Below are 10373 nucleotides of genomic sequence, written 5' to 3'. Positions count from 1 at the left end.
CCGGTAATTTCACCTCGTGCCTACAGGCGGGTGGGTTACTGGGTTTTCCTTGGAATTGGTGATGGACTCAGGTACCTCCGGAGTACTCCAATTGTCTGGTGAATGTCCCGAAAGTGCTTAAGATTGATTCTGTTGGCCGTTAAAAAAAACAAAAAAAAGCGCTAAGCCAAACACCCTCATTATCGCCGGCCGGACGCCACCAATTATTGAGTTGATGATATTATTAAAAAAATAATTAAATAGTCCAAAAGGGTTGAAGAATAGTAGTCGAATGGTGACGAGGGACAACAGTATCATCTGGAAAATGAAACAAAAATTCAACACCTATATAGTATATCCAACTGCTCACAAATTGACGGAATAATATTCAAATTCAGACCTCCACACAACAATCCACCAAATCTCCACCGATATCCGTACATAATCCTTCAGGTAACTTATAGTTTTCAGTTCATCTAGGGTTTCATTTTCATACTGTTCTTAATCGCTGTTAGACCAATTCAATTGCTGCAGTTTTAATTAATGTTTCGGTCAATTAAAACCTGCAAATGAAAGTCCAACTTGATCGATTCACCTGTTTACCTATTGATTACTTATTGTTTTGTTTTACACTTGCACGCAAGGTGTTTGTGCATTTGCCTAAAAGAGATATTCATCAGTGGAAGTTATTATAGGTTCATATCACGAGTTTGCAGAGATAGGTGTGACACTCTAGGTTTTTCCGAACGAACACCTTGTAATATCTTTGTGCATATATATGTTATTAAATGGAAACGTGACTTTTGTATGATATGTGTTATATACGACAGAAAAGATTACCCAGATCAGACAACGCATGGCGGCAGCTCGTGACCGTCAGAAAAGCTACGCTGATAAGCGTAGGAAACCGCTAGAATTCCAGGTCGGGGACCGGGTTCTACTTAAAGTCTCACCCTGGAAGGGTGTGGTTCGTTTCGGTAAACGGGGCAAGCTGAACCCGCGATATGTTGGACCATTCGGAATTACCGAGAAAATCGGTAAGGTTGCTTATAGATTGAACCTGCCTGCAGAGCTGAGTGCAGTGCACAATGTCTTTCACGTGTCTAATCTGAAGAAGTGTCTGTCAGATGAAACACTCATAATTCCCTTCAAGGAACTCACTATCGATGAACAGCTACACTTTACTGAGGAACCGATTGAGATCACGGATCGAGAGATCAAAACCCTCAAACGTAGCCAAATACCTCTCGTGCGAGTTCGTTGGAACTCACGACGTGGCCCAGAGTTTACCTGGGAGCGGGAAGACCAGATGAAGTCCAAGTATCCCCAGTTGTTCCCAAACGAAAACCCCAGCACTGTAGCTACAACCGAATTTCGGGACGAAATTCCAAACTAACAGGGGGATGATGTGACACCCCGCTGAAACACTCTAGCTTGACAGTGGCTGCTTTAACTTTCGGGACGAAAGTTCTTAAAACTTGGGGATAATGTGACACTCTAGGTTTTTCCGAACGAACACCTTGTAATATCTTTGTGCATATATATGTTATTAAATGGAAACGTGACTTTTGTATGATATGTGTTATATATATATATATATATGTGTGTGTGTGTGTGTGTGTGTATGTGAGTCGAGACCATGACTCGCAACCGCTCGGTTGCGAGTGGGCCACTCGGTCTCGAGTGGGCCGTAACCGGTTTGGGCCGAAACCCCCTTAGCCTATTTGATACTTGGTATATAATCTCCAACATTTCCCCACTTCCCTCATTTGTTACACAAACATATCCACACTCCTTCTATTCTCTCTCACTAGAAAACCTTCAACAACATCCCATCTCTTCCAACTTTCGGTTCAAGCTCGGATCTCACAAGGAAACTCGGCCAAGTTCATCATCATTACTCGGATACTTCAACTCTAGGTTTCTTCCTACTTTGAATGCTAGAAAGATGAGGGTTAGAAATGTTATGCATGATCTTTGAAGTGATTTGTGGGTTTAATGATGTGTGTAAATCATTATGTGATAACATTTGATAACATGATTCAAAATGGCTAAAGAATGATATTTTAGGAATGATAAATCAACCAAATTCATGCTTGATGTTACAAAAGTATGTTTCTTTTGCTTTCTTGCATAATGATCTTGTTAAAACATGTGTTGGGACTCATAAAATGCATGTTTATAATTACTTTGTGTGAATGAGAAAACCCTAAAAAGATGAACTTGGGATGAACATGATTGAATAATAGTTGAAGATGGGAAAACCCTTAGGATTTGATCCATTTTTTATTAATAGATAGTTTGGGTAAGTTGTTAGTTAGACCCTATTGGTTGTTTCCTGATATGGGTCTGTGCATTACATCATTTGACTGTTAAAAAAATCAGCATCAACACGTGATCAAGAAAAGGACAGCATTGCGACTCGAGATCACACGGTTGCGACTCGTAACCACAGCATGACAACTCGAAACCGCAACGGTTGAGACTCGAGACTACGACGGTTGCGACTCGCAACCACAGCGTGACAACTCGAGACCACACAGTTGCGACTCGCAACCACAGCATGACAAGCCGAGACCTCCTGGTTGCGACTCGAGACCACCTGGTTGCGACTGGGCTGTCAACTTTGGTTATTGGGCCATAATGTGTTTAATATGGGCTACCTGTTGACTGATCTACGTGTTACTGTTTGATTGTGTAAATGTTAAGGCCGGCCCAATAACCCACTGTCTGATTTCATGCGTGCTACGTGTTAGTTAAGTGTAGAATTTTTACGTGATTACTTGTACACCAAACCTGACCTATACCGGTAACCATGTTAGGACGTGGTGACCAACGTGTTTGACAAGTAACCTAATCTGCCGAGCAACCCAAGGTGAGTTCACACACTAAAAGCATGCGTCCCGCGGAGGGACACGAACAAACTACCAACTTTGGGAAAAACACTTTTGACCCATTACTCCGGGGGAAAACAGAATGGGTAATTACTATCTCCGGGGGAGATACGTTTGGATATTATTTATAAATCACGACTAGCCATGCTAAACGAAACTCTATCACTTTAAGTCCCTGCTTACAGTACCGATTAATCGCTGGGGGCGAACGGGTTATTAGTTGATAGCGCTATTAGGTTTGACAACCTCACACCGTGACCGGGGGAGATCGGGCGTGAACTAGTAGACCTTGCAACATGGTCAATGACGATAGACATTGACTCGGGGCACAATAACATTCCGTCAACAGTTTCGGTATCTACAGTTTAGTGAGCTTACAGTTGGGGTAGCTCCCCACAACGTGGTTTTAAATGCTTTATCTAAATAACTTAAGTTTTTGGCAAACTAAAACTGGACAACTAGTGAACTCACTCAGCATTATTGTTGACCCCTTACTGCATGCTTTGCAGGTAATCAGTGACTGTGGAGCTGCTGCTTGGGGATGTGTAGTGTTCGTCAAAACCCGTGTGTTGGGTTTAATTATCTTGAACTAAGAACTATCTTTAAAACTATTTGGTTTTTGCTTCCGCTGTTTTGTTAAACTAATCATCGAACTTAAACTGCGATGTTGCTAACTACTTTGAATAGTGTCTATTATTAAATCAATGCTCAGTATGATTAGTGGCTGGATCCTGGTCGGTCACGCCTCCAAGCGGTGGTGTTCCGAATGTGGATTTTGGGGGTGTGACAGATTGGTATCAGAGCCATTGGTTATAGTGAACTTGGTTTTAAAAAGGGGAAAATCTTTTTGGGAAAAACCAGACTATAACCTGTGACTCGCGACGACACTACACTCCAAGTGCAAGGCTCAACACATTAGACCTCATAGCTCGGACTAGTGTTTACTTGATTGCTTACCGTATGTTTCCTATTTTGCTATACGTACTAGTGTGCCTAATTAGATAGATACGCCTCTCTCTTCTATCCCATTCTCGCTACATTACAACATCACACTCATACTATGTTTTCTGATTATGAAGACAATGAGTGGACGTGGAAGAGGAAACATCAACATGACTCAGGCTCAATTCACTAACCTGCTTAACACGGTGGCTGCAGCTTTCGCAGCTAACCCTGGAGGTCAGCATGCACCTGCGCAACCACCCGTGTGTACTTTCAAAACTTTCATGGATTGCAAGCCTCTCCCTTTCAACGGCACTGAGGGTGCCATAGGTCTTCTGCATTGGATTGAGAAAGTTGAAGCTGTCTTTGCTGTCTGTGAGTGTCCCCCTGCGAATTGGGTGAAGTTTGCTACTGCTACGCTTGAAGGAAACGCGCTTTCCTGGTGGAAGGCGCAAATTCAGATGTTTGGTTTGGAAACTGCTAATGCTACTGCGTGGGAGGATTTCAAGGACATGATTAAGGAGGAGTACTGTCACCGAGATGACATCCACAAACTTGAAAACGAGTACTATGCGCTTAAGATGGTTGGGTCAGAGATTGAAACCTACACCAAGCTGTCCAATGACTATGCTGCTCTTTGCCCAAACATGTCCCGACCTATGTATCGAAGAATCGAATTGTACGTCAAGGGTTTGGCTCCAGAAATTCGAAGCCATGTAACTTCAGCCAACCTCACTACCATTCAGCCGATCATTCGACTTGCTCACAAACTCACTGATCAGGCCGTAGAAGAGGGCAGGTTGCCCAAAAGGATCAGTGCTACTGTCGGGTCTTCTAGTGACAACAAGCGTAAGTGGGAAGGGAATCAAAGCAAGGATGCTAACCCCACTCAGGCCCCAGCACAGCAAAGGAAAACTGAAAACAACAAGGGCACTCAACAACAGGGTGGCTATCGCGGTAACCACCCCAAGTGCAACAAGTGCAATCGGCATCACAGTGGGCCTTGTGGGAAAAGTCAGTGTCAGCGATGTAACAAGATGGGGCATGAGGCCAAGGACTGTAGGAGTCCACGCCCCGTGGGGCAGAACCAGCAGCCACAACATCACGGGAATGCTAAGGGATGTTTCCAGTGCGGAGCTGAGGGGCACTTTAAGAAGAATTGCCCTGAACTGAACCAGAACCGCAATAACAATCAGGGAGCTGGAAACAACGATCAGAACAACAACGCTGGGAATGGTGCTAGAGGAAGGGCTTTTGTGATTGGAGCTGGAGAAGCAAGGAATGACCCCGATGTCGTGGCGGGTAAGTTCCTACTCGATGATCGTTATGTTTCTGTATTATTTGATTCTGGAGCCGATGCTAGTTATGTGTCCCTACGTATTAGTAAGAAGCTTAAGCGTCCGCTTTCGTTACTAAGTTCACACCATATCGTCGAGTTAGCTAATGGTAGAAACATCGAGGCCTCACATGTTATCAAAGGCTGCAAGCTAGAATTGTCCGGTCAGACATTTAGTATCGATCTTTTCCCTGTTACACTTGGAAGCTTCGACGTCGTTGTCGGCATGGATTGGTTATCCAAGCATCGCGCGGAGATCCTCTGTCAAGAGAAAGCAGTTCGTATTCCCCGCCGTTCTGGCAAACCCCTCATTGTACAAGGTGGCAAGGGCAGAGAAATCTCCGGCGTTATCTCGTTCTTGAAGGCCCAGAAGTGTTTACGAAAAGGGCACACCGCTATCTTAGCACTTGTCACCAACACGCAGGAAAAGGAAAAGAGGATTGAAGATTTTCCAGTAGTGCGTGATTACCCCGAGGTATTTCCTGAAGAATTACCTGGACTCCCTCCCCACCGTCAGGTCGAATTCCAAATCGAGCTAGCTCCCGGAGCAGCGCCTATAGCTCGTGCGCCTTATCGACTAGCCCCCGCAGAATTGAAGGAACTCTCCACTCCACTACAGGAACTATTGGATAAAGGGTTTATCCGCCCTAGTTCATCACCCTGGGGAGCACCGGTACTCTTTGTTAAGAAGAAGGATGGCACGTTCCGAATGTGCATTGACTATCGTGAGCTGAACAAGGTTACCATCAAGAATCGTTACCCTCTCCCGCGAATCGACGGCCTATTCGATCAGTTGCAAGGATCGAGCTACTACTCTAAGATCGACTTACGATCGGGCTATCATCAGCTAAGAGTCCGTAATGAAGACATCTCCAAAACTGCATTCAGAACTCGTTATGGCCATTATGAATTCCTTGTTATGCCCTTTGGAATGACCAACGCGCCCGCGGTATTCATGGATCTCATGAACCGAGTGTGCAAACCTTACCTCGATAAATTTGTGATCGTGTTTATAGACGACATCCTGATCTACTCGAAAAGTCAAGAAGAGCATGAACAGCACCTACGCCTTATCCTCGAACTCCTTCGCAATGAGCAACTGTATGCCAAGTTCTCGAAATGCGACTTCTGGCTTCGAGAAGTCCATTTCCTTGGGCACGTGGTTAACAAGGATGGAATTCACGTCGACCCTGCAAAGATCGACTCTATAAAGAATTGGCCTACCCCTAAGACTCCGACCGAAGTCCGCCAATTCTTGGGACTAGCAGGGTACTATCGAAGATTTATCATGGGATTCTCAAAGCTTGCTCAGCCTCTCACGGCTCTTACTCAGAAGGGTATGGTTTACAAATGGGATGAAGCTCAGGAAACCGCATTTCAGAAACTAAAGGATAACCTCTGTAGTGCTCCCATTCTCTCGTTGCCTGAAGGCACGGACGACTTTGTGGTTTACTGCGATGCATCCATCCATGGGCTCGGTTGTGTGTTAATGCAACGCGACAAAGTTATTGCTTACGCCTCTCGACAACTTAAGACGCACGAAAGGAACTATACTACGCACGACTTGGAACTAGGAGCAGTGATCTTTGCGCTTAAGATATGGAGACATTACCTGTACGGTACCAAGTGCACCATTTACACCGATCACAGGAGTCTCGAGCATATCTTCAAGCAAAAGGAATTAAACATGCGACAACGTCGATGGGTCGAACTCCTGAATGATTATGAATGCGCCATCAAGTACCATCCGGGCAAGGCCAATGTCGTCGCAGACGTCCTCAGCCGAAAAGACACTACGCCCAAGCGCGTGCGAGCGTTACAACTTACTATCCAGTCTAATCTCCCTACCCAGATTCGAAATGCTCAGGCTGAAGCTCTGAAACCGGAAAACATCAGGGCTGAGTCCCTGCGAGGATCGAGACAACGACTAGAGCAAAAAGAAGACGGCGCCTACTATGTGGCAGGGCGCATTTGGGTCCCACTTTACGGAGATCTACGAGAGCTTGTGATGGACGAAGCCCATAAGTCCCGTTATTCAGTACATCCTGGTTCAGATAAGATGTACCACGACTTAAGGACCACTTACTGGTGGCCTGGCATGAAGGCCCACATAGCAGCATACGTTAGCAAATGTTTGACCTGCGCAAGAGTCAAGACTGAGTATCAGAAACCAGCAGGCCTACTCCAGCAACCAGAAATCCCGAAGTGGAAATGGGAACAAATTTCCATGGATTTTGTTACGGGGCTACCTAGATCCCAACGCGGGAATGACACTATTTGGGTGATAGTAGATCGATTGACTAAGTCTGCACACTTTCTGGCCATTAAGGAAACAGACAAGTTTTCTACCTTGGCAGAAATCTATTTAAAGGAAGTAGTCTCGAGACACGGGGTGCCAACTTCTATTATTTCCGACCGAGACGCTCGTTTTACTTCCGAGTTGTGGCAAGCTATGCACAAATCCTTTGGCTCACGTTTGGACATGAGCACCGCTTACCACCCACAAATGGATGGGCAGTCTGAACGCACCATCCAAACCCTGGAAGACATGCTTAGGGCATGTGTGATCGATTTTGGCAAGAACTGGGAGAAGCATCTACCGCTGGTGGAATTCTCCTACAACAACAGCTACCACACTAGCATTCAGGCAGCACCTTTTGAGGCATTGTACGGTCGTAAATGCCGATCACCTCTTTGCTGGGCGGAAGTCGGTGACAGTCAAGTCACAGGCCCAGAACTGGTGGTTGATACGACAGAAAAGATTACCCAGATCAGACAACGCATGGCGGCAGCTCGTGACCGTCAGAAAAGCTACGCTGATAAGCGTAGGAAACCGCTAGAATTCCAGGTCGGGGACCGGGTTCTACTTAAAGTCTCACCCTGGAAGGGTGTGGTTCGTTTCGGTAAACGGGGCAAGCTGAACCCGCGATATGTTGGACCATTCGGAATTACCGAGAAAATCGGTAAGGTTGCTTATAGATTGAACCTGCCTGCAGAGCTGAGTGCAGTGCACAATGTCTTTCACGTGTCTAATCTGAAGAAGTGTCTGTCAGATGAAACACTCATAATTCCCTTCAAGGAACTCACTATCGATGAACAGCTACACTTTACTGAGGAACCGATTGAGATCACGGATCGAGAGATCAAAACCCTCAAACGTAGCCAAATACCTCTCGTGCGAGTTCGTTGGAACTCACGACGTGGCCCAGAGTTTACCTGGGAGCGGGAAGACCAGATGAAGTCCAAGTATCCCCAGTTGTTCCCAAACGAAAACCCCAGCACTGTAGCTACAACCGAATTTCGGGACGAAATTCCAAACTAACAGGGGGATGATGTGACACCCCGCTGAAACACTCTAGCTTGACAGTGGCTGCTTTAACTTTCGGGACGAAAGTTCTTAAAACTTGGGGATAATGTGACACTCTAGGTTTTTCCGAACGAACACCTTGTAATATCTTTGTGCATATATATGTTATTAAATGGAAACGTGACTTTTGTATGATATGTGTTATATATATATATATATATATATATATATATATATATATATATATATATATATATATATATATGTGTGTGTGTGTGTGTATGTGAGTCGAGACCATGACTCGCAACCGCTCGGTTGCGAGTGGGCCACTCGGTCTCGAGTGGGCCGTAACCGGTTTGGGCCGAAACCCCCTTAGCCTATTTGATACTTGGTATATAATCTCCAACATTTCCCCACTTCCCTCATTTGTTACACAAACATATCCACACTCCTTCTATTCTCTCTCACTAGAAAACCTTCAACAACATCCCATCTCTTCCAACTTTCGGTTCAAGCTCGGATCTCACAAGGAAACTCGGCCAAGTTCATCATCATTACTCGGATACTTCAACTCTAGGTTTCTTCCTACTTTGAATGCTAGAAAGATGAGGGTTAGAAATGTTATGCATGATCTTTGAAGTGATTTGTGGGTTTAATGATGTGTGTAAATCATTATGTGATAACATTTGATAACATGATTCAAAATGGCTAAAGAATGATATTTTAGGAATGATAAATCAACCAAATTCATGCTTGATGTTACAAAAGTATGTTTCTTTTGCTTTCTTGCATAATGATCTTGTTAAAACATGTGTTGGGACTCATAAAATGCATGTTTATAATTACTTTGTGTGAATGAGAAAACCCTAAAAAGATGAACTTGGGATGAACATGATTGAATAATAGTTGAAGATGGGAAAACCCTTAGGATTTGATCCATTTTTTATTAATAGATAGTTTGGGTAAGTTGTTAGTTAGACCCTATTGGTTGTTTCCTGATATGGGTCTGTGCATTACATCATTTGACTGTTAAAAAAATCAGCATCAACACGTGAACAAGAAAAGGACAGCATTGCGACTCGAGATCACACGGTTGCGACTCGTAACCACAGCATGACAACTCGAAACCGCAACGGTTGCGACTCGAGACTACGACGGTTGCGACTCGCAACCACAGCGTGACAACTCGAGACCACACAGTTGCGACTCGCAACCACAGCATGACAAGCCGAGACCTCCTGGTTGCGACTCGAGACCACCTGGTTGCGACTGGGCTGTCCACTTTGGTTATTGGGCCATAATGTGTTTAATATGGGCTACCTGTTGACTGATCTACGTGTTACTGTTTGATTGTGTAAATGTTAAGGCCGGCCCAATAACCCACTGTCTGATTTCATGCGTGCTACGTGTTAGTTAAGTGTAGAATTTTTACGTGATTACTTGTACACCAAACCTGACCTATACCGGTAACCATGTTAGGACGTGGTGACCAACATGTTTGACAAGTAACCTAATCTGCCGAGCAACCCAAGGTGAGTTCACACACTAAAAGCATGCATCCCGCGGAGGGACACGAACAAACTACCAACTTTGGGAAAAACACTTTTGACCCATTACTCCGGGGGAAAACAGAATGGGTAATTACTATCTCCGGGGGAGATACGTTTGGATATTATTTATAAATCACGACTAGCCATGCTAAACGAAACTCTATCACTTTAAGTCCCTGCTTACAGTACCGATTAATCGCCGGGGGCGAACGGGTTATTAGTTGATAGCGCTATTAGGTTTGACAACCTCACACCGTGACCGGGGGAGATCGGGCGTGAACTAGTAGACCTTGCAACATGGTCAATGACGATAGACATTGACTCGGGGCACAATAACATTCCGTCAACAGTTTCGGTATCTACAG

General features: G+C 44.8%; 1 protein-coding gene across 2 annotated transcripts in view; it reads left to right on the top strand.

Moving 5' to 3' along the window:
- The first annotated feature begins 261 nt into the window (after positions 1 to 261).
- LOC110890383 (probable serine/threonine-protein kinase PBL7) overlaps positions 262 to 10373 on the top strand; it is a 31748-nt gene continuing 21636 nt past the window's right edge. The window contains exons 1-2 of one of the 2 annotated variants that reach the window (XM_022137984.2): positions 262 to 432; positions 624 to 701. The gene's annotated coding sequence lies outside the window, so the exon portion shown is untranslated. The remainder of the gene's footprint in view (positions 433 to 623; positions 702 to 10373) is intronic. The other variant, XM_035980277.1, reaches the window with a different exon arrangement.

This window comes from Helianthus annuus, chromosome 11 (genome assembly GCF_002127325.2).
Source record: "Helianthus annuus cultivar XRQ/B chromosome 11, HanXRQr2.0-SUNRISE, whole genome shotgun sequence".
NCBI classification, from domain to species: Eukaryota; Viridiplantae; Streptophyta; class Magnoliopsida; order Asterales; family Asteraceae; genus Helianthus; species Helianthus annuus.
This window is presented reverse-complemented; position numbering and strand designations above follow the sequence as displayed.